Source organism: Capricornis sumatraensis, chromosome 13 (assembly GCF_032405125.1).
Source record: "Capricornis sumatraensis isolate serow.1 chromosome 13, serow.2, whole genome shotgun sequence".
In the NCBI taxonomy this organism is placed as follows: domain Eukaryota; kingdom Metazoa; phylum Chordata; class Mammalia; order Artiodactyla; family Bovidae; genus Capricornis; species Capricornis sumatraensis.
In genome coordinates this window covers 17841739-17868066 of record NC_091081.1, presented here as the reverse complement: position 1 = coordinate 17868066, position 26328 = coordinate 17841739, and positions in this window count along the sequence as shown.

Genomic DNA, 26328 nt, shown 5'->3' with positions numbered 1-26328 from the left:
AAGTAGAGAGAACAATTTCTCTGAGGAACACCTGCAACATCCTGTTTCTAGAAGCCACAGAACCAAGTGCCAGCAACAGCAGCTAGTGTATAGCAGTGGTGATAATCCCACTTTTCAGGCCACTTCTAAAACAATTTGGGTGGAGTCCTGGCTGTGCTGTTCATTTTGGTTCTTTTCGGACTTTTGACCCTGCTTTTGTAGCCTTCCAGTTTGGAGAACTACTTGATATGCATTAAATATATAACAGCTGTGTCAATCAGATAGAATTTATTTCTGTTTCTTACAGCTAAGAATACTGTATGACATAAGATGTCATATGTCATAAGAGTATGACAAAAGATCAAGGAATTTTGCCTCTAGGAATTTTAACCCTCTTTCTTGAGAATATTTGAAAAGCTTCAATATGGTATATAGGCTGGATAAGAATGCAAGTGAAAAAAAAGGGATTAATTTTATGGAGTAATGAAAATCCACAAGGACTTAAGAAGTTTGAGAACAAAGAGTAGGTTCATAAAAACAAAAGAGATTAGAGGAAATGTAACAGTTTAGTGTAGCAGGAGTTAGAAGTTATGATTCCATGCTTTCCATGCAACTACAAGGAATCAACCTGACCTTGCCACTAGCTGCACACACTTAAGGAGTGGTTGCCACGCGAACAGAAAAGAGAGAGTCCATATCTGCACGTTAGTGCCACTGCCTCCCATCTAAATCTAGAAACAGCATTTCCTCAGCATCTGGATTTTAGTACAGCTTGTGGTTCTCCCTGACTGACTCGATACCACCTGATTTAATTTATATTCCTTTTAAACGTTTATATCGAAGTAACACTTAAATATAGTAAAAACAAAAAGAAATGAAAAGCATACAGTGAAAAACAGATTTCTGCTTCAATCTTCCACGGCTTTAGTCTTGTTCCCCAGAGGGAAATATCTCTACTTCTAGTTTTAATTACTCTCAAGTAAATTAAAAAGAAAAGACCTTGAAAATCCCCCACTATGTACACTGAATACAAAAGTAGGAAGGCAAGAAACACCTGGAGTAACAGGCAAATTTGGCCTTGGAATGTGGAATGAAGCAGGGCAAAGACTAATAGAGTTTTGCCAAGAAAATGCACTGGTCATAGCAAACACCCTCTTCCAACAACACAAGAGAAGACTCTATTACATATGGATATCACCAGAAGGTCAACACTGAAATCAGACTGATTATATTCTTTGCAGCCAAAGATGGAGAAGCTCTATACAGTCAACAGAAACAAGACCAGGAGCTGACTGTGGGTCAGATCATGAACTCCTTATTACCGAATTCAGACTTAAACTGAAGAAAGTAGGGAAAACCACTAGACCATTCAGGTATGACCTAAATCAAATCCCTTATGATTATACAGTAGAACTGAGAAATAGATTTAAGGGACTAGATCTGATAAATATAGAGTTTCTGATGAACTATGGACTAAGGTTCGTGACATTGTACAGGAGACAGGGATCAAGACCATCCCCACGCAAAAGAAATGCAAAAAAGCAAAATGGCTGCCTGGGGAGGCCTTACAAATAGCTGTGAAAAGAAGAGAGGCAAAAAAAAAGGAGAAAAGGAAAGATATAACTATCTGAATGCAGAGTTCCAAAGAATAGCAAGAAGAGATAAGAAAGCCTTCCTCAGTGAACAATGCAAAGAAATAGAGGAAAACAACAGAATGGGAAAGACTAGAGATCTCTTCAAGAAAATTAGAGATACCAAGGGAACATTTGATGCAAAGATGGGCTCGATAAAGGACAGAAATGGTCTGGACCTAACAGAAGCAGAAGATATTAAGATGGGGTGGCAAGAATACACAGAAGAACTGTACAAAAAAGATCTTCAAGACTAAGATAATCACGATAGTGTGATCACTCACCTATAGCCAGACATCCTGGAATGTGAAGTCAAGCAGGCCTTAGAAAGCATTACTACCAACAAAGCTAGTAAAGGTGATGGAAATCCAGTTGAGCTCTTTTCAAATCCTGAAAGATGATGCTGTGAAAGTACTGCACTCAATATGCCAGCAAATTTGGAAAATTCAGCAGTGGCCACAAGACTGGAAAAGGTCAGTTTTCATTCCAATCCCAAAGAAAAGCAATGCCAAAGAATGCTCAAACTACCACACAATTGCACTCATCTCACATGCTAGTAAAATTATACTCAAAATTCTCCACGCCAGGCTTCAGCAATATGGGAACTGTGAACTTCCAGATGTTCAAGCTGGTTTTAGAAAAGGCAGATTAACCAGAGATCAAATGACCAACATCTGCTGGATCATGGAAAAAGCAAGAGAGTTCCAGAAAAACATCTATTTCTGCTTTATTGACTATGCCAAAGCCTTTGACTGTGTGGATCACAATAAACTGTGGAAAATTCTGAAACAGAAGGGAATATCAGACCACCTGACCTGCCTCTTGAGAAACTGATATGCAGATCAGGAAGCAACAGTTAGAACTGGACATGGAACAACAGACTAGTTCCAAATAGGAAAAGGAGTACATCAGGCTGTATATTGTCACCCTGCTTATTTAACTTATATGCAGAGGACATCATGAGAAACACTGGGCTGGAAGAAGCATAAGCTGGAATCAAGATTGCCGGGGGAGAAATATCAATCACCTCAGAAATGCAGATGACACCACCCTTACGGCAGAAAGTGAAGAGGAACTAAAAAGCCTCTTGATCAAAGTGAAAGAGGAGAGTGAAAAAGTTGGCTTAAAGCTCAACATTCAGAAAACAAAAATCATGGCATCTGGTCCCATCACTTCATGGGAAATAGATGGGGAAACAGTGGAAGCAGTGTCCGATTGTATTTTTGGGGGCTCCAAAATCACTGCAGATGGTGACTCCAGTCATGAAATTAAAAGATGCTTACTCCTTGGAAGAAAAGTTATGACCAACCTAGATAGCATATTCAAAAGCAGAGACATTACTTTGCCGACTAAGGTCTGCCTAGTCAAGGCTATGGTTTTTCCTGTGGTCCTGTATGGATGTGAGAGTTTACTGTGAAGAAGGCCAAGCGCCGAAGAATTGATGCTTTTGAACTGTGGTGTTGGAGAAGGCTCTTGAGAGTCCCTTGGACTGCAAGGAGATCCAACCACTCCATTCTGAAGGAGATCAGCCCTGGGATTTCTTTGGAAGGAATGATGCTAAAGCTGAAGCTCCAGTACTCTGGTCACCTCATACAAAGAGTTGACTCACTGGAAAAAGACTCTGATGCTGGGAGGGATTGAGCGCAGAAGGAGAAGAGGACGACAGAGGATGAGATGGCTGAATGGCATCACTGACTCGATGGACGTGAGTCTGAGTGAACTCCAGGAGTTGGTGATGGACAGGGAGGCCTGGCGTGCTGATTAATGGGGTCGCAAAGAGACAGACACGACCGAGCAACTGAACTGATTTGCACTGTATACAAAAGGCACCATTAATGTTAATATTTAGTAGTGGAAATCTTGAAAAATACATATAAATAGAATTGCCCTGCAGTTACATGATGGTGCCAACTTTAAACTTTGTTTCTTCTAAAACAAGATCCCTGTTTCTGGTGATATGGGTGTATTTGCTTGTCCGTTCTGTTTTGAAGTCTAATTCTTTGACCCAGAACTTAGTCTTTGAGCTTAGAGACAGTAGGAAGTAGAAATGGCTGTCTATGTACAGTCTTTAATAAATCAAAGCAATGCAAAAATCAAACTGTACAGTTATTTATATTTTATTTGCCTAAATATCTACATGCTTTTAATCACAAATGACTGATCAATTTTTTAAAACTGAATACTTTATATCTGTGTCTCTTTTAGAACAGACTTTTGGACTCTGTGGGAGAGAGAGAGGTTGGGATGATTTGGGAGAATAGCATTGAAACATGTATACTATCATGTAAGAAATGAATCGCCAGTCTAGGTTCAATACAGGATATAGGATGCTTGGGGCTGGTGCACTGGGATAACCCAGAGAGATGATATGGGGAGGGAGGTGAGAGGGGGGTTCAGGGTTGGGAACTCATGTACACCTGCGGTGGATTCATGTCAATGTATGGCAAAACCAATACAGTATTGTAAAGTAAAAAAATAAATAAATAAAATACTAATAATAAATAAATAAATAAAACTGAATACTTAAAAAGTACTTATCTTCCGCCAAATAAAAACAAAAAAAAATAAATTTGGTTTCAGTTTATACAAATTAAGAACTCATGTAAATAATTATTTAGAATTTTAAAATTACAAACCCAACTGACTTCAACTACTTAATATAGGATATGTACATATTTATTATCAGAATATTTTAAATTTTTAAAAATGCATCTTAGGGTTAGGGCTAAAAATGTTATCTATTTCATCCTTCTATCTAGTGGAGAAACTGCTGGAATATTTTTAATTCAAGGCATCTATATCTTGGAAAACTAATTATTAGAAAATTCTCCTTATTTTCAGCCAATGTGCTTTCTAAAATGTTTCCTCTTTTGTCAAGTTATGCTGATGGCAAAAATATATCTTATGTATTCTTCATTCTTCAGAAGCTTAAAATATTAAATAAAAAATCTCTCCTAGCTAATATTCACAACTTTAATTACTTTTCATATGAACCCCAAACCTGTTTGTCAGTCTCTTAAATATGGTGATCTGAATTCAACACACTATTCTAGGCATTTTTTCATTGGTATAAGCATTTCACAGGATCAGAATGTCCCATTTCTAGTAATGTATCCTAAACAAGTATTAACGCTTTTTTTCTTTTTTTTGTATGTTTGTTTTTTGGCAAGGGTGGTATCATATTGACCCTGTGGTCTTCCAAAGTCCTAAGTGTTTTTTATATTCTCAAATCAAGTCTCCCTTTAGACCATTATATTTGTATAAGTTCTATACCTATGATTCAGTGGAGAAAAATAGTGTGTTCCCTGCGTAGTTTCATTTAACATTGTTTTCATACATCATTTACATATGCACAGCACAATCCAAAAAAAAAAAAATGATTTCAAAGATCACAAAATAAGTTATCAGCTTGCTATGGGCTTGACATAATGAGGCTGTTAACAATTTTGTACTCAAGTGAAATAAATAGCCCTAGATAATAATTATGTATTTATTTAGTGTTATTATTTCTCAAGGCATTTTTCAATCACTGATTTATAGCACATCATGTAATATAGGCAAGAAAAGTTTTTGTTTTGATAGGACTTACCACATGTGAAAACATACTGGTTTTACCTTAATATTAAATTTTGAAAATTCTTCCAGGAAAAGGAGCTCCCCTTTTGATAATACATGTAGATAACTTTGTTTTGTGGTAGCTTTCCAGCCTGAGTTTATGTATGTCTCATTTTTGTATTTTCATTCTAAATGTCCTACCAATCACCACCTTTCTGCCATTATCTTTATTTGAGTGGTCATAATTTCTCCCCTACTTTGCCAACAAAGGTCCGTCTAGTCAAGGCTACGGTTTTTCCAGTGGTCATGTATGGATGTGAGAGTTGGACTCTGAAGAAAGCTGAATGCCGAAGAATTGATGTGTTTGAACTGTGGTGTTGGAGAAGACTCTTGAGAGTCCCTTGGACTGCAAGGAGATCCAACCACTCCATTCTGAAGGAGATCAGCCCTGGGATTTCTTTGGAAGGAATGATGCTAAGGCTGAAACTCCAGTACTTTGGCCACCTCATGTGAAGAGTTGACTCATTGGAAAAGATTCTGATGCTGGGAGGGATTGAGGGCAGGAGGAGAAGAGGACGACAGAGGATGAGATGGCTGAATGGCATCACTGACTCGATGGACGTGAGTCTGAGTGAACTCCGGGAGTTGGTGATGGACAGGGAGGCCTGGCGTGCTGTGATTCATGGGGTCGCAAAGAGTCGGACACGACTGAGCGACTGAACTGAACTGAACTGAATTTCTCCCCATGATATCATGACTTCCTTGGAGGAAATAACATGGGTACTTACAGTGAATGCCAGTTGGGTATAGGAAAATTTGGGCTTTTCTGACTTAGCTTCAAAATAAAACAGGGGAAACAAATGATTATTGACCATCCTCTATTGTGCAGGCACTATGCTGGGATATTCTGGAGATATGATTTCATTGTAGTCTTACAAGGTCCTATCAGGGACATATTATTTTTGTTTCATAAATGAAGAAAACTGACAGAACTGAGACTCAAAGAGGTTATCTGGCCCAATATCAGAATATGATTCAGCTGAGGTTCAAACAGACTTCTCTGATTCTGTACCCATTTTCTTCTGAACGAGCTTAGGTGAGATTCACTACATTTAGTAGGTGAATTAGGAATGCTTTTAAGCATCAAAAATAAAAAACAAAAACAAGTATGGTATACTCTCTTTGGATATCCAGCACAAAGAGATTCTAAAGAGACATTAGAACTCCAATTTCCATATACAATAGGGCCAAAGAGCTTTAAATGTGAACATAGTTTTAACAAAATTCCATGTGAAGAAAAAAACAGACTGATATTACATTATATTTCCTTGTACAAAGTAAGGTCAAAGAAAATTCACAAATTTAGTTCCATGGCCTACAAGACTTCATGAGTAATTAAGAGACCCCAGACGACTTGGAAGAATCCAGACACACTGGGATAGCAGAGAGTTACATAAGGCCTCTGCTGCATAACCATCACTAGCTTGTAAATGTGACAGTCTTACCCTGCATGTTTCCATCTGTCTGTGCCAATTTCAAGATGAACATCTTACCCATCAACTCATCCTTTCATCTTCCAACCGTTTGATTTTCTTTGCAAAGATGAAGTAATCAGGTGATATTTTATGTTGTCTTTTGCCTTTCATGGCCTCAAAAAAATAGCTCAGTTTGTTCAAATTTTCCATATCTTGAAGGAAAGTCTAACAAGGCTTTTGTTGTGGATGGATTTCCTTTTCACAGATGGCTGGCTTGCTTACCAGCTGTAGTTTGATAGTTATTACAGTTAATTTACCTAGAAAATGAAGGCTTTACTCTGCAGCATAAGGGTATTTTACATTTAGCTGAAAAATCCAATGCCCTTCTAATTGCCCTGACACACTCAGACTGCCATGCCTGACCTTACCTATAAATCTCTGACTCAGAAGCCTAGGCAGTACCCTGGGTTTAGAAACCCTAACAGAACACACTTGCAATCAGGAGTCATATTAAGAGCTTTATTTCTTTATAATAATAGTTGAAAGGTTACAGGATGAGTTCAGGAACAGACTATTTCCATCTTTGGAATAGAAATCAGAACACCAAACCCTGACTAATTACCAAAAAGAGAATAATATGTAATCTATTTTATTGTATGGCAAAATCCCCCCATATCTTCATAGCTTGCATTCAAGAAGCCTCAAGTCCCTCGACTCAAGGAGCTTAGGGTACCACGGTGAGAGTCACGTGATAAAAGTGAACTCAGTTATTGCTTTACCTTGCTCAGTTTTCAAATAAAAATTTTGTTTCTGTCATTACTATGATGCAATTGTAATAATACAGTATGCTGTCAGGACTGTCAAGGAAAGTAGATGAAGAAGCTGTCTAAACTGAATATTTGGAGGAACACCAAGAAAACCCCATGACTCAAAACAAATTTCCCACCCAGATGGTATGCTGTACCTTAAGAATGTCATTAACTTGTGTGGGGTTTTTTTTTTTTCTTTTTTTTCTTTATATTCCCAGGGCGAACCACATGTTTAAAATATTAATGTGATGCTAGATCTTTTCAGATTGCCTTTTTTAATAGGAGAAACTCAGAGTTAGGAGTCTTTTATACTCACATGGAAATAAATTTGTGTATAATTATTAAGTGAAAAGATAAACAGAAAACTACATGTATATACATGTGTGTGTGTGTGTGTGTGTATGATCACAACTATTTAAGACAATAACAGAAACAGATTAGAAGGAAATACAACAAAATAGTAGCAATCATTGTTACCAGAAGTTTAGATTCTCTATTTATGGGTTCTGTATTTTCCAAATGCTTTATATATTTTTTAATATATATATATAAATTTTATATATATAAATAAATTTTAAACTAACAGAGGGCTCTTGATAAAAATAGTATGCATTTCACATTGTCGAAAAAGGTAAAGTGAAACCCTGGCACTAAAAACTGGCTGTTAATACACCTTTGTTCCTCCTCTTACAAACTGCTGGCTGGTTCTCTGACAGCTGTTAGTGTCCAAGATGTCCTCCTGCTTAAATTGCAGTTTTGTCAGCTGTGTGTCCCCCTGACCTTGGCCAGCTCTCATGCTCTACAGAATTACGTGAAGATTGCTCTATCACTCTCCCCAAGTGAGTAGTGCGGGTGAGTAGTTTCTACATGTCACTATCACAGTCCTCTTTAAGGATGAATTCAAGTTTTGTTGTATCATCCTGTCCTTTTACTTAAGAAATGATTTTCCCAAGGAAAGGTATTTGAATATCTTTCTACAAACATCAAACCACTCTTCTCTAGGAGATTCATCTGTGGAATTTTGTATACCCCATCTAGAAATTTCCCCTTAACACATTATGGCATTGTTCTTTTCCACAATGAGATTCTGAAATCATACATCAGCATGATTTTTTATTTTGTTCCTTCAGCTTTTTTTCACTAAGGGAAATGGATGTAAGTTTCTCTTAGTAGAGGATTTCCCAGATGGCACAGTGGTAAAGAACCTGCCTGCCAATGCAGAAGACACAAGATTCACGGGTTCGATCCTTGGGTCAGGAAGATCCCCTGGAGTAGGAAATGACAACCCACTCTTAGTATTCTTGCCTGGAAGATTCAGTGGACAAAGGAGCCTGGCAGACTACCATCCATGGGGTCACAAATAGTCAAACACGAATGAGCGACTGAGCGCACACACATCTCTTATTAGGGGCATTACAGTGTAAGTCAATTTCAGTCTCATAAAATACTGTGTTCCATGCTGGGTTCTTTCCCAAACTAGTGAGCTACTTTTGTTCCATCTGTCTGCCTATAAATTGGTTAAATATTAACAATAAATTAAAAATAAAAGGTGAGGTCATAGGCTAGGAAGGCAAATTCCTTAAGATCCTTAATGTACAAATCAAAGAATTCTGTTCAGAATTGAATGTCAATAAAACTTTAGAATACCCTGCCTTGTTAGAAAGTCAGTTAGCCAGTGAAATGACATAAATTAGGTATTTAATTCAAGGAACTTCTTGATTTAGATTTAAAAGGAGAAGAAGAAAAAAATATACGAATGGCTATGATTTGAAAGAAATCACACTGGGCATGGATTAAGGTTTGTCACATCTCTCCTGCAGGCTCATAAAGTAACTGACGAGTAATATATTTAGCAATTTTCAGAAACCTTGAGGGTGTAAAATACCAGTATAACCAAAAATCTTATTTTCAGGGAGAATATATATTTCTTTGAAGATTTCATTAAAATTAGGAGAGCAAGGGTGAATTGTATTAAAGTAAGACTATGAATTTAAAAGTAGGCATTGTCATCTGGAGTTTGGGGTCAGCATCTCAATTTCTCATCTGATTTGTATTAGTCTTCTCAGATATAGAAAGATTGTGAGGTTAGCTGGGGCTATGTCTTGCAGGTGCTCTGCTTTACTAAGGAGGTTGGTGCAGGGAAGCTGAGAGCGGCTTCAGGTCCTTTGGGTAAAATCGATCCACTGGTTTCACACCACATTATCCTCTTTCAAAGCTGAGTAATGGATTTGCAAGTGGATTTAGGAAAGTTCAGAGGAAACAGAATAATTCCTCATTGTGATTGATTATGTCTTTCTCTGTCTTTTAACATATCTCAGGAAATATTAAGCATTGTACTTATTTTCACTAATGGCCGGAAATGTTTGCTGATTTTCAGAAGTAAAGCTACTTCTATTTCCATTTTATGACATAGTTTCTACTCACAGATAAATATTTATGAATATTTTAATGGTATGATCTTAACACTGGCAAATATACTTAATAGAAGATAGAAAATACTCTATGTAAATTAGACACCAAAATGATATTAGACTTTGAAATATACTCTCGATTTATATGTAGGTTCTGTATTATTCCCTATGATGATACATGAAGGCTAACAGGTGGTATCAGTTCTCAGGAATAGTTGATAAGTGTGATATTTGTTTTTCCTTTTCGATTTTAACGGGGATATAGAATTATTTTTTAATTATTTCCCCTTTTGTTGTATAAAACTATCCTGCTTTGAAATAACTACCCAACTCAGCATGGCTAGATGAAAAGTAAAGGATGCGGGAATCAGTTACTCATTTGATTCTTGTTATACCCAGTGATTGCTTTGAATTCTTCATACTTCCATAGTTTTCCTCTGGTTTGTTCAAGAATCAAGTAAATACTATCTAGATCTATATGGTATCTATCTCCCTTTACTGACTTTGCCCCCAAATCAAATTTGTGTTAAAAAGCAGGTGTTATCTATTATGCATGCCTCTTCCCTTCACTGAAATCACTTCTTGTGTTCCTGGGTAACATAAATTAAGACTAAGACCTGCAGGACACAATAGTTATCATGGCCAAGTATGACCCAAAAAGCAAGACGCTTCCAAAAGATTTCATATGCTTCTAAATTAATATAAGGAATCAAGTTTTCTCCTGCCAACTACAACTTCCCCCCATCTCAACATCATATCACAAATAGCCATATCATAGACAAGTACAGGAAAAGTGAAGAAGAACCTAGCAGTAGGAAGAAAATGATTCATCAGGTTTGCATTCTATTTTTTCCTTACATGAGAATGGGGAAACACCCCCAGAAAAGAAGGGAGGTGACCTTTTCAAATTCCTTTCTAAGCATGTCAATGACAGGCCTCCAGTCCAAAATACTAGTAGTATTTCCTAAAAAGTTTATGGATAGAATGCTTCTAGCAGGATGTACCAGTTCTGTATAGGATTACCTATGGAAAAATACAAATAAACATAATAATAAAGAAAACCCTGAAATCTATGCATAAAGGGAAATAACACGCAAGCTACATAATATATAGAGAGAGAGACAGAAAGACCATAACTGAACAGTCCACTTTGTATATATGACGTAACCACACACATCACTCTGAGAGGTCATATGCTAAATCTTGGCCAGATCATGCAACTGCAAAGGGACCTGGGGAGTGACTGTCAGTCCTCTCATGCTTCGCTCTTCTTTGAGATTATTGTATCCTGCTGCTGCTGCTGCTGCAGTTGCTTCAGTCATGTCCGACTCTGTGTGACCCCATAGAAGGCAGCCCACCGGGCTCCCCCGTCCCTGGGATTCTCCAGGCAAGAACACTGGGGTGGGTACTGTATCCTGCAGTTATTAGAAAAGCTGATACAAGATTATAATCTCTTACTGTTAAGAGTTTGATTTGAAATCGGATCTGTTGTTATCTCATCAAGAGATAACTCATGGCTTTCCCTTTGATCCTGAAAGGGCTCAGATCCTATATTGTCCACGTGAGTTTTGATATTTTATGATTCTCAACATTCACCCATGAAGCCTCAATTCATCAAACTAAAATTCTGGAATTTACCAGATATTCTGGCACCCTACTTTAAAACCCCAAATTCCCAATTTCTGGATTTTTATTTACTAGAGCCTGAAAAACATGTATCTTTGCATTTTACCAATAAACCTACATTTGTTGAGAATTCTGGCTAAGCTAAGGTCCTAAACTATGTCTGTTTATATAGATCCTCTAAAGCAATTAAAACAAAGAAGAAAATAGTCATCCAAACTTTTCTGCCTTTCATAGCACTCTTCCACTGAAAGAAGGACAAATCTTTCTGTCCCTAGTATTTCTACTTTTATTTTTATATTAGAGTTTGATGCAATTAATATTCTAACTGATAATTTTATATCAGAGGTAAGCTTAGTAAATCAAAAATCAGTCATTTTGAATGTTAATAGTATACTGATACATTCAAATTTAGATACTCAATTATTCATAAAACATTTTTTTCCTACTATGTGGTAGATGTAGTACTATGCTAAAAACTATGGCAAATACAAAATACTATCATGATTCTTTCTTGGAAAAGTAATATACAGAAAGAGTAAATCCAATAGCCAAATTATTAAAATAAGATGTGATAAATGTTAGATTAAGTGTTGAGTACTATGGAAACGCAGAGAAAGAATTGATGACCCGGAAAGAGGAGTCAATAAGATTCCTCTGAAAGGGTGGCTATTGGTCTGAGACTTGAAGACCAAAGAGGAAGTCAGGTGTAGAAGGATGGAAAGGATATTTCACTGAGAGGATACAGCATGCGTACAAGAAGAGCAGGAAAGATGGTGCTTGTTCAGAAACAGGTAAAGGAGTGTATGGAGTGATTGGAAGACAAAGGATGTGTTGGATTACCACCAGTCTCTTGCAGGATACCATTTTAGAAGCTATCGAAGTAGCTCTGGCTTGAGATTTTGATGGGCTCAGTTAAGGTAGTGGCAGATAATTTAAAAAAGAAAGAAAAGGAAAGAGAAAAACAGGAGATACTCGGTAGATATATTGAGTATGATATGAAAGTAAAGTGAAAGTCATGTCTGACTCTTTGAAACCCCATGAACTATACAGGCCACGGAATTCTCCAGGCCAGAATACTGAAATGGGTAGCCTTTCCCTTCTCCAGGGGATCTTCCCAACCCAGAGATCAAACCCAGGTCCCTCACATTGCAGGCAGATTCTTTACCAGCTGAGCCACAAGGGAAGGCCAAGAGTACTGGAGTGGGCACCCTATCCCTTCTCCAGGGGATCTTCCTGATCCAGGAATCGAACTGGGGTCTTCTGCATTGCAGGAGGATTCTTTACCTGCTGAGCTACCAGGGAAGCCTGAGTATAATATGAGTGAAAAATAACAGAATAATATCTATACAATTGAATCATTAGTCATACAAAAGAATGAAATAATGCCATTTGCATCATCATACTAAGAGATTATCATACTAAATAAGCAAGAGAAAGACAAATATCATATAATATCACATACATGTGGAATCTTTAAAAAATATATACAAATGAACTTATTTACAAAACAGAAGCAGACTCACAGACTTTGAAAACAAACTTATGGTTACCAAAGGGGAGAGGTATGTGTTAGTAGCTCAGTTGTGTCTGACTCTTTGCAACTCCATGGACTATAGCATGCCAGACTTCTCTCTCCATGGAATTCTCCCGGCAATACTGGAGTGAGTAGCCATTCCCTTCTCCAGGGATCTTCCCAACCCAGGAATTAAACCCAGGTCTCTTGCACTGCAGGCAGATTCTTTACCGTCTGAGCTATCAGGGAAACCCAAAGGGGAGAGGTGAGGGAGCAATAAATTTGGAGATTGGGATTAAAACATACACACTCAGTTCAGTTCAGTCACTCAGTTATGTCCGACTCTTTGCAAACCCATGAATCGCAGCACACCAGGCCTCCCTGTCCATCATCAACTCCCGGAGTTCACTCAGACTTACATCCATCGAGTCAGTGATGCCATTCAGCCATCTCATCCTCTGCCGTCCCCTTCTCCTCCTGCCCCCAATCCCTCCCAACATCAGAGTCTTTTCAAATGAGTCAACTCTTCACATGAGGTGGCCAAAGTACTGGAGCTTCAGCTTTAGCATCAGTCCTTCCAAAGTAATCCCAGGGCTGATCTCCTTCAGAATGGACTGGTTGGATCTCCTTGCAGTCCAAGAGACTCTCAAGAGTCTTCTCCAACACCACAGTTCAAAAGCATCAATTCTTTGGTGCTCAGCCTTCTTCACAGTCCAACTCTCACATCCATATATGACCACTGGAAAAACCATAGCCTTGAATAGACGGACCTTAATCAGCAAAGTAATGTCTCTGCTTTTGAATATGCTATCTAGGTTGGCCATAACTTTTCTTCCAAGGAGTAAGTGTCTTTTAATTTCATGGCTGCAGTCACCATCTGCAGTGATTTTGGAGCACAAAAAACTACACATTACTCTATATTAAATATATAATCACAAGGACCTACTGTACAGCACAGGGAACTCTACTTAATACTTTGTGATAACATATATGGGAAAAGAACCTTGAAAAGATAAATGCATATGTATAACTGAAACACTTTGCTACATACCTAAAACACAAAACTATAAACTGAGTATACTCCAATGTGAAATAAAAACCTTTAAAAATGAATAAAAAAATGTTTAAGAACATAAAGGAGGATTTGTAGGAATAGCGGGCCTCTAGGTCTTTGTGTTTAACAATCTGGTGATGCAATCAGCTTAAGGATTACAGGATGAAAAGCTGGTGTTTTGAGAGGCAGGCACACATCACGACTTCAGCCCACCGAATTCCTCCCAGTTCTTGCAACAAACTAAAAGTTCATATGCCTCACGCTATTCCCTCTGTCTGGGATGCATTATCACACTTGACCCTTCTCAATAAACTTCCGCAAGGTTTTCAGACACAGACCAAACATTATCTTGCAAATATTTCACAGCAGAGTAAGCATTTTGTTTATGTGTCTTCCTCCTATTATATACCTTTTTCACAAGTTATCACCATCATTTCTTAGCTTTTCTTCTTTCTCCACTCAGATGGTAAGGTCTCCAGGGCAGAATCCATGCTCATTCCTTTAAACTTTGCACTTACCACAAAATAAGTACATGAGCATTTGGTTTTGTTTTTAGAGTTTTGTTATACATTTTTATTTTATTTAAATGTATTTATTTTAACTGGAGGTTAATTACTTTAAATATTGTACTGGTTCTGCCACACATCAACATGAATCCGCCACGAGCGTACACATGTTCCCTATCCTGAACCCCCCTCCCACCTCCCTCCCCATACCATCCCTCTGGGTCATCCTGGTGCACCAGCCCCAAGCATCCTGTATCGAACCTGCACTGGCAATTGATTTCTTATATGATATTATACATGTTTCCATGACATTCCCCCAAATCATCCCACCCTCTCCCTCTCCCACTAATGTCAAGAGTACTAAAATTGATTAACTTCAAATTATGTTTTGTGTAATCAGAAAATTCTACATACATCCTAAGAATCAGATATAGGCATGGTTATTCATCTTTGCCTATGAATGTGTCACATGTTTCTTGCATGCATGTAAGAATACAGTTGATACACATTTACATACATTCACTAGCTAGGATAAAAACTGTACTAAGTAATACTACCAGTAATAATAATTCATTTGCTGCTTCTCCGAATGCCCCAAATATTTGCAAAGACAATTAGTTGCTGCTATTGGTGAAAGATATCTGAATTTTTATAATTTTATTCAGTCAGTGAATCATGAACCAAAGAATTTGTCACTTGCTATTTTTAGCTTGGTTGCTTTCATGCACCATCATTCCACCAATGTCAGGTGTTGATGCAATTGACTGGTGGTATTGATACATACAAAATAAGCTCACTCTATTTTCAGTAGACCATGATTTTAAGAACTAAATTGCAAATCTTTTTGATCTAAACAGTTTTAATTCTCTTACTTTTTTAAAGTGTCCCTTTAGTTGACTACCTTTCTAAGTTATCTCACTAGGAACATGGTGTCTTTTTTTTATTTTTTAATGGGCTCTGTTTCTTTTAACTACTTTCCAAAACTTTCAATAAAGTATAAAAACCCCATAGTGGATGAAAACTTTGGAATTTTTCACTGAGTTCAATATCAAATAAATAAAATTTTGAGGTCAGTCCTAAGGGCTACATGATGTGTCCACACTGGAACAAAGTAATAAGTGAAGCAAAAATATCAGCAGATCACAGAATTATACGCCTGGAGAACTAGGGAAAGGGGAACTTTGCCTGAAATGCGTATAACTGGAATACGAGCTTTAATCACTACATTTATGTTAATTTCCACTGGAGATGGCCACCTAGGCTGCGAGTATTTTCCTACTCCTATCTGCTCAAAAAAGATTTGTGTTTTGAAACAATTTAACAATCAACTCATGGCTGCTGTTTTTGATTCCTTTATTTTTCTAAAAGGCGCTTCTTTTAGTATTTGGGGGTCTTTACTGTTTAAACATTCTGTCAAAAAGATTTTTTCAGAAAAGAAGTCAGCGGATACTCTGCAATTGCTCCCTGACTCATTTGAAATTTAACAGGAGTCTTGGGGATTTCCAGCACTCTCCAGCACTATTACTGCCGAGTACATCAAATAATACCCCCTTTTTACTGAGTTTCAATCCGAAAAAGAAATCTTGGATTTTAACATGTGATGTGCACTTGTACTGAAAATTTTTCTTTAAAACATCAAACTTTAAAATGATAAATTGCTGGAAACCACTCTAGCGATACTGTTTTGAAGTAACCAAGGATTTCAGCACATAAAAATGTTGGAAATTTCCATTATGAGGCCTGGTGTGTCTTCAAGTAGTTTTCCCTAGTGAAGGAGGATATTAGTGTGTTTAGAGGATTTTAACATGATGTAATTTCCTAAGGGAGTCCCAAATAATCATAACTGACCCTAAACCAAAAAGCAAATTTCCCAAGGCAGGTGTATATTATGGTGCATCTCTCAGATTTAGGCCTATCCAATCAAAGTTCCAGCCTGGATGTTTTGGGTGCCTCTGAAAGGCAGTGACCTTTGAGGATGTCACCGTGATAACATCAGGCTTCCCTTTGTAATGGATACCTCAAGGATGCTCCCAGAATGAAAAGTCATATTCTTGAAAAGACTCTATTTTTTCCCCTAGCAATGCCAGTCAGTTAGCATTAAGTTATTGTTAGACAAAAAACAAACAAACAAACAAACTGGTAAATGGACAGCCAGTGTTACTTATCTAGGAATAAGAAGGAAAATAACTTTTCCTATAACATACCAGAAGCCACGTGAAGCACTTTAAATATTTAATCCTACCAAGAATCCTAGAAAGAAGCCATCATTACTTCTGTTTCTCATATGGAAATTCCCAGTCATAGAAGTGCGTGTTCAGTTGCTCAAGTGTATCTGACTCTTTGCAACCCCACGAATTGTAATCCACCAGGCTCCTCTGTCCATGGAAATTTCCAGGCAAGAATACTGGAATGTGTTGCCATTTCCTTACTCCAGCAAAATCTTTCCACCTCATGGATTGAACCTGTATCTCTTGTGGTCTCCTGCATTGGCAGACGGATTCTTTACCACTGTATCACCTGGGAAGCAACAATATTCTAAAAATTATAATTGCTTTCTTTATATACTGTTTCACTTTCTTGTTTTGTGTTCATTCTTTAAATACTCTAAATAAAGGGAGATCCTTCAAAGAATTCACAGCTGTTCACGTTACTCATCTACTATAATCATTTACTGCTTTTCATAAAAGGATGAAGACCAAACTCTTAATGTGATCCTAAAGCTCCCTCTACCATCTCTCCATTCCTGTCTTCTTTCTAATTTCCAGATAACGCCTTCTGCTTCCAATCCTCCCAGTGTGCTGGCTCCTTCCTTCCTTAGGGAGTATATGCTGTCCTTTACATTCAGGAAGATCTCTCCCATCATCTCCACTCCCAATTCAACAAGCTAACTTTTATTCATTGTTTAATTACTGGAATAAGTAGTACTTCTTCAAGGTAGTTTGAAAATACAATTTCTGTAAGATGACTGAAATTAATACTTTGATACAATGAGGTCACATACTAAACCTTGTTATATATTATAAAACAAGAATGCCCTCAATAATCCCCTATTTAGTCTCCAGAGTATGTATTCCCATCGCAATTAATTAACTTTTTAAATCATATACTCTTCATGTCACCTGAAACCATAAGGTTTATTAAAAGGGCATGAGCTGTTTGCTTCATTTACTGCTGTACTCACAAGACCTAGAAGAGTGTTTGGCACATAGTAGGTGCTCAGTAAATATTTGTTAAATGACCATTCCACACAACTAGCTTCCCATTTCACTGTAAAAAAAAAAAAATCTTACATGAGTTTACTCTGAGTTAAAACTTCCAAAGATATTTTTTTCTTCAATTTTCTTCTATATCTTAAAAGCACTTAGGTGCCATTCAGCGAAATTGGGAATTCACAAAGTTGTAACATGCTAAAAAATAAAAGATTATTTCTCAATCTTGAGGCCCCAGATTGCATCTGCATCTGTATGTATTAATAATGATTATATAATTTAACTGACATTCAATATCATTTTGCTTCTTGGCACTCTCATTTAATGTACATTTGCTGGTTATGATAAAAATGTACTTTGGGGGGTTAAAAGGAAATTTGAGGTTGAGTAAAAAGGAATCCATCTGCTAAAAACATAGCCTGATATTCATTCCACTACTAAAATTTTAGGAGATAGAAATAACAATGAAACACACGTATTTGAGTTTCCATAGGAAAGAACAGCACATGTTCAGGTTTCACAGTTTCTGTCTTGTGTGACCCCTTTGCAGCATTAAACTCTGTTGTTAAGTCTTTCTTAAATTTCCTGTGAGTTTCGATGACATCAAGCTTTTCCTCCTAACCTTCCTCCTTTTTCACTAATTGTTCCCATCACTCAATTCTGGCTTCTCTTCAACTATGTTCCTTAATCAAGCATATATTAAAAGGTCACTATGTATATTGTGCTGAACTGTGCACTGGAAATACAAGGAGAAAGGCAAACATAATCCTTATCCCTACATAAATCTTACTCTTTTCATCTCACTAAATTCCTTGAAGAGGATCAACATAATTTTTCCAGACATCAGTATGTCACTAACTCCAAAATCTCTATGTAAAAGACTGCTCCTAAGCTCAAGGTTCACACAACTACCTGTGTAATGGGTTAACCATGTATAGTCTCACAAACATCTCAGACTCAGCATGCCAAACTGAACTCATCATGCTTCTCCTAAAGCATATTCTTACTCTCATTTCTAACTGGATAATGGTTCCTAGCTCCCAAGCTCCCAACCAAGGAACACGAAATTCATTCTGACTTTCCCTCTCCTTTATTCTTCAAATGCAACTTATCCTCAAGTTCTACCTATCTGGTTAAGCTCTCGCTATAGCCTTTCTCACTGTCACTGACCTAATACAGTATTTACCTAATAACTGGACTTCTCTTTTTCATTTATCTCTAGTCCACTTATCACACTGCTACCAAGTGGTATTTCTAAAAATTCAAACACAACCCAAAACCCACTGATCACTTTACATTTGCTAAGCTTTGTAGCAGCTTATGTTCTGATCTGATCACAAGTTTCCTCTCCAACTTCCAACTCTTTATCTATCACATTATATAAAGTTATCTCAATGAGTCAACATGGTAGATTTCTGTACTTTATAATGCCTTCCCTCTGTCAGAAATACCTTTCCCACCTTGCCCACCTATCAAACTTAACCACTAGATTTCCAAAAAGACAGCATTTCCATGAAGCCTTCACCAAGATCTTCAAAAAATGCTTCGTCACCACACATTTTTACAAATACAGAACCCAGTATTTTCTTCTGCAACTTAAATTTACACATTTAGCTCCTGTAACTAAATTCTGCTCAGTTCAGAATTTAGGACCTAGCACCACGAACCACAGCAGTAGCCAGGGACTGGAGAAGATCAGTTTTCATTCCAATCCCAAAGAAAGGCAACGCCAAAGAACATTCAAACTACCACACAATTGCACTCATCTCACATGCTAGCAAAGTAATGCTCAACATTCTTCAAGACAGGCTTCAACAGTATGTGAACTGTGAACTTCCAGATGTTCAAGCTGGATTTAGGAAAGGTAGAGGAAGCAGAGATCAAATTGCCAACATCTGTTGGATCATCGAAAAAGCAAGAGAGTTTCAGAAAAATATCTGCTTTATTGATTACGCCAAAACCTTTGACTGTGTGGATCACAATAAACTGTGGAAAATTCTTCAAGATAGGGAATACCAGACCACCTGAACTGCCTCTTGAGAAATCTGGATGCAGGTCAAGAAGCAATAGTTCGAACTGGACATGGGACAACAGACTGGCTCCAAATCAGGAAAGGAGTGCATCAAGGCTATATATTGTCACCCTGCTTATTTAACTTATATGCAAAGTACACCATGCAAAATGCCAGGCTGGATGAAGCACAAGATGGAATCAAGATTGCTGGGAGAAATATCAATAACTTCAGATATGCAGATGACACCACCCTCATGGCAGAAAGTGAAGAGGAACTAAAAAGCCTCTTGATGAAAGTGAAAAAGGAGAGTGAAAAAGCTGGCTTAAAACTCAACATTCAGAAAACTAAGATCATGGCATCCGGTCCCATCACTTCATGGGAAATAGATGGGGAAACAGTGGAAACAGTGAGAGACTTTTTTTGGGCTCCAAAATCACTGCAGATGGTGACTGCAGCCACGAAATTGAAAGACACTTTCTCCTTGAAAGAAAAGCTATGATCATCTAGAGAGCATATTAAAAAGGGGAGACATTACTTTGCCAACAAAGGTCCATCTGGTCAAAGCTATGGTTTTTCCAGTAGTTATGTATGAATTGAGAGTTGGACTATAAAGAAAGCTGAGCACTGAAGAACTGATGCTTTTGAATTGGGGTGTTGGAGAAGACTCTTGAGAGTCCCTTGGACTGCAAGATGAAACCAGTCCATCCTAAAGGAAATCAGTCCTGAATATTCATTGGAAGGACTGATGCTGAAGCTGAAACTCCAATACTTTGGCTACCTAATATGAAGAACTGACTTATTTGAAAAGACCCTGATGCTGGGAAAGATTGAAGGCAGGAGGAGAAGAGAACAACAGAGGATGAAATGGTTGGATGGCATCACCAATGCGATGGTCATGAGTTTGAGCAAGCTCCGAGATTTGGTGATGGATAGTGAAGCCTGGCGTGCTGCAGTCCATGGGGTCACAAAGAGTTGGATTTGACTGAGTAACTGAACTCAACCATGAACCACAGCACCTAATGGATACTTAAAAAATGTTTGTGAAATGAGTGAATTAATCATCCTAAATAAATTGATAAAAGATTAGAGTTCTCCTCTGACAAAAAGTCCCTGCAAAGTGAAAGTCAACTAGGAAAGTAAAATTGATATCATGAAACCATATTTATGCTAATTCAAACTATATTTTATTAACTATTATAAACCAGAAGAGAAGTTGAGGAAAAGGTTTTTATATTTGATCAGGAGAAGAGGTCTTCTTTGGGTATTATAGTGTATTAAATTTTGGTGTTTTGTTTCTGAAATGCCACCTATCATAGTATCTGAATGATTACCTCTAATCTCCCTTGGACAGACCTTAGGTTAGCCATTTTATTAAGATTTACTCTGTTCTTAATTGCTTATCTATATGTTCCTTAGCCCCAATATGTCTGAATCCTTTTTTCTTCCAATTATATTGAGATATGATTGACATACATTGTAGAAGTTTAAAGTGTACAGCATAGTGATCTGACTTACATGCATCATGAAATGATTACCATAATAAATTTAGTGAACATCCATCATCTCAGATACAAAATTAAAGAAATTTTAAAAATATATTTTTCCTTGTGTTAAGAACTCAGGATTTACTAACTTTCATATGTGACATACAGCAGTGTCAATTATATTTATCATGTCTTACATTACATCCCTGGTACTTGCTTACTTTATAACTGTAAGTTTGTACCTTTTGACTGCCTTGATCCAATTCCCCCTGCCCCTACCCCCAAGTCTGATTCCTGACTGCCGCATTACTTGACCTTATGTTATAGCAGAGGATATCATTGTTTGGCTACCCAAAATCCATCCCTTTCCCTTCTTTCTTTCAAACATGGAGGAGCTTATGGAAAAGCTTCCTCAGTGGTATAAGTAGATATCTAGAAAGCTTTGCTCCCCCATTCTTCTAATGGAGATATAGATATGTATACATATGAATATTTTTATGTAGGAGATAATTGTTTCTATCTGAACATTTTTTCAAGATTCAATTTTCTAGAAGATACAAATTATTTTCTGTTATTATAAATCACATTACAGTCTTTTCTATAAAGATAATGATAGCATGGTTTTAAGAATCTTTAACTCCTATCTATAAAAGAATTGTGTTGGTTTTCTTGTCCAAAAGTTATAACTAGAATATTTTTGTTTTTGAAATTGATGTTGTTTGTATTCAGAAAAAGTCATAGTGAGAAGTAATGATTTCCTACCCCCAAAAAGTAACTTTACCTCACTTTGGGAAAAGGAAAACTAGGAATCATGCTAATTACACTTTGGTTTGGAACCTACTTTTCTTGATAAATTCATTAAAGGCAATCTTATTCTGGTATGGTTGACAGGAACACAAAATGCTAAGGTTCTCAGTATTAGTTAAACTTTGTATCCCTAAGCAAGAAAGTGATTTAATTCACAAATAATTGCACCTACACTTTAAAAGATCCAGGGAATATGAGAAATAAGCTTTAGCTTCTGATGTCTCAGCCTGGAGGAGATGGACCAGTGGGAAGCTGACCTTGCCCTAATGGACAGGAATAAGAGAATAGGATAGAAGGACTGTTATGAAGTAGAATTGCTGCTGCTGGTCAACACCACCTAACTTGTTTAGATGCCTCTGCAGGCTCAAACCTGTTCCTCTGTTGCCAGTCTCTCTTATGGCCAGTCCAATACGTCTCTAGAGGAAGAGTTCCTAGAACCTGTGAACATCTTACCCTGGGAAAACAGGATGGGTATGTTGCTAAGGACACTTCCTTCCATGTGCATTGTACTAATAAATTTGCCTTTTTTTCCTTTCTTAAAGGCAAAACATAGAGTGTGCTTTATGTAGTTAAAATATCTGAATGGTTTAGGAAGGATTAAAACAGGCTCTCCTTAACATTTCAGTATAATTTAGAAGTTTGTGCAACAATGTTGATGAAATGATGGTGAATTTCTAGGATACTGCTTAAATCCCAGGACAGCGATTTTTCAACGTTTTAAAATATAGGTGGAAAATCCCACTATAATTTCCCCAGGAAAGGGTCCCCAGGGATTCTCATGACTTTTTCAGTATCTTCCAAACTTCTTAGTATTGTCTGTTTACATATTTTGATTAATCAGATAAATTAACCTTGAATGTCTAACTTTCTGAAAGGAAATTTCAGTTAGTTCTAGTACTGTTTTAAGTATAAAAACAAAAATAGAAAATATATACCAAATAATAAACATTTCTTCTAAAACATAACAGGGTTACAAAGGAAATCTGCTGTTAACAGAACTCTCCAAGCCTAAGATTTAGTAATCCGGACAAGCATATTGTAGAGTAGAGATCAGAGCACAGCTACTACAACATATAAAACTGTTTCATTATGTAAATCCATATTAAGTATGCTTTATCATAATAAAATCATTGTGATATAAATGAACAGCATTTTAAAAGGTATAAAAGAGTTACTATGCATTCAGAAAGAATCTAAGTTCAGTAGAAATCTGACGAATTTTTGTAACTTTAAATTGTCTGAGTGTATTACTAAGACACTTGAAATCTTTGTAATTCTGCTCTCATTTCTCTAGATCCCCTAAGAGCTGTCAGGTGCATCCTTGGAAACATCATTGCTTTTGTTTTCATCAGTTCACATATTCCTGGCATTTCCCCATTGCTTGTCAAAATAATTAATATCTGAAGCGGATGAGATAGGTATACTGCATTTTAATATAAACTTTTTGAGAGAAACATTGTTGAAGGAACAGTCTATTAAAAGTGAGCTTCCTGTCTTTGACCTTTTGTTGCATTGCAAAACACTTCTGATCTACTTAAAAGAATTATAGAACCGGCTGTCATTTCTGTAGAATTAATGAAGGGCTTATTTTCAAGAGACTATCTTGCCAAGTCTTAGAAAAGTTTAGAAATTAATTAATTTAGGGTCCATTTCACAGTCAATGAGAATAAATATAACAAAACCATGCTATGGAATACAAGTGAAAGCTTAGAGAACTGAAGTGTCTATCTCTTTGAATTTTTGCTCATTTATCAATAAGCATATGTAAGAAATTGTATATTCCTGCCAGCCACAAGTAGATTATCGACCACTTCACTGTGTGACGATGGAGTCAAAGCATCTTAGAAAGTCAGCCGATCTAACTTTTCCACAATCCACTATAAGGCACGGAAGTTCACTTTCCCAGGGGTATGACAACTACCTGACATCTTGCATCCTTCCTTCCAGAGACAAGGTGGATTTAGCATTACATCATGCTCCACACCCGGAGTTTTTAGGCCCTGATGCCTCTGCCTTTAGTCTATGGTTAGTAACCTTTGTCCAAAGTTATCTTCTCTAGTCATTTAAATCAACACAGAGTACACGGCCCCATTAAATGGGTAGACATCAAAAGTCCTAATCACAAATATTTGGAAAAAAGACTATGTACAGTTTTCCTCCCAATATACTACATTTTTCAAATTCAATCTTGTACAAATTGAAAGCAATTAAATAATGAAATGAGTTGCAAATGTCACACTGATTCTTAAGTGTGTGGAAGATCTTTTTTCCATTGGAAGATCCAATGATGCAAGGATAAAAAAGGTGCTTGATGCCTTTAAAAAACTCAATTTATACAATCTGTGAAACTTTGCTTCAGAATTTCAGATACCAAAAGAATTTTATAAGAACAACCTTAATCTCTAGAATAATTAAATATAATTTGTGTGTCATTTTTTTTAAAGTAATTAGAGTGAAAAAATGTATATGAAAGTGCCTATGAGAGTATCTAGCACAGAGCAGACAGTCAGCGAAATCAACATTCTCATTCCTTATCCCTCTCTTAACAAAAGAATGTGGATAAAATTTCTCACCCCACAAGCATAGACACTCTCTTCTTCAAATGGCAGCTTTCACACCCTGGAATTTTTTTATTTTTTTATTTTGCTTACTGACAATCTTTAAAATTCCTGATTGGTATTACAAATGGCAATTATCTCAAAACAGACAATAATTTTATATGTGTTAATGAAAAGGTAAATCAATGCAGAATTCAAATCAGTATTCTTTTGGGAGTACATAATTTCATATTTCTGCACAACATCCCAAATAATAAACCTTCTTCCAGTTGCCTGTTGATACCTAAAAATCTTTTAAGGGAAGCAAATCTTTTACTCCATAATTATAGATTAGAGAAGGCAATGGCACCCCACTCCAGTACTCTTGCCTGGAAAATCCCATGGACGGAAGAGCATGGCAGGCTGCAGTCCATGGGGTTGCTCAAAGTCGGACACGACTGAAGGACTTCACGTCCACTTTTCACTTTCATGCGTTGGAGAAGGAAATGGCAACTCACTCCAGTGTTCTTGCCTGGAGAATCCCAGGGACAGGGGAGCCTGGTGAGCTGCTGTCTCAGGGGTCGCACAGAGTCAGACACAACTGAAGCAACTTAGCAGCAGCAGCAGCATGCAAATATAACGTGAGTCTGAGTGCACTCCGGGAGTTGGTGATGGACAGAGAGGCCTGGCGTGCTGCGATTCATGAGGTCGCAAAGAGTCGGATATGACTGAGCGACTGAACTGAACTGAACTGAACTGATGCAAATATAAATGGGCTTCCCCGGTGGCTCAGAGGTAAAAAATCCACCTGTCCATGCAGAAAATGTGAGTTCCATACGTGGGTCAGAAGATCCTCTGGAGAAGGAAATGGCAACCTGCTCTAGTCCTCTTGCCTGGAAAAATCCCATGGACAGAGAAGCCTGGTGGCCTACAGACCATGGGGTGCAGAAGAATCAGACATGACTTAGAAACTAAACAAAAACAGGAAATGCAAATACAATTTGAAAAGTGCAGCAATTTAGCTTCTATTCACCTTAAAGTTGAAGAGACTGATTTGTGAATCTCTCCAGAGATCAGTGTTGACAGAAGTGGGAGAGAAAAGATTAAAGAATACTATGAGGGGAGGGGGGCAGGAAGAGTACTATGGAGTGAGAAGAGAAAGCAGGTGAGAAGATGAAGGGGAATGAACTACCACGGGAAAACTTGGGTCTTATACCAACAACTTTCCTCTTGTGCCCTTCCATTTTCCTGTCTCTTTCCCACCCTCTATCTTACATCTCAAACACTCCTTTCCTCATCAGGGTGACAGCCGTGTGCATGTTTTCAGGATTGTGAGGTTCAAGAGACATCAAGCTAGACAGTTCTCCATGCATTATTTTCAGGTGTTTTAGACAAAAGAGTTGGTCTAGGGGTAGGATTTAAGAGACTGAAAGGAAAGAAACTGCAATATCTCTTGTGTTTTTTCCCTAGCCCTGGAATTGCAGGAAGTGATTCCCCCTCCATCCCCCTTTTTAAAACCTTCACTACTATGGTAACATTTTTACATCTAGTCTTAATATATAGAATTCATAAAAAAGTGAAGTCATAGACATTGTGTCTGACTCTATGTGACTGACCCTATGGATTGTAGCCCACCCGACCCCTCTTGTCCATAGGATTTCCCAGGCATGAATACTGAAGCAGGTTGCCATGCCCTTCTCCAGGGGCTCTTTCCAACT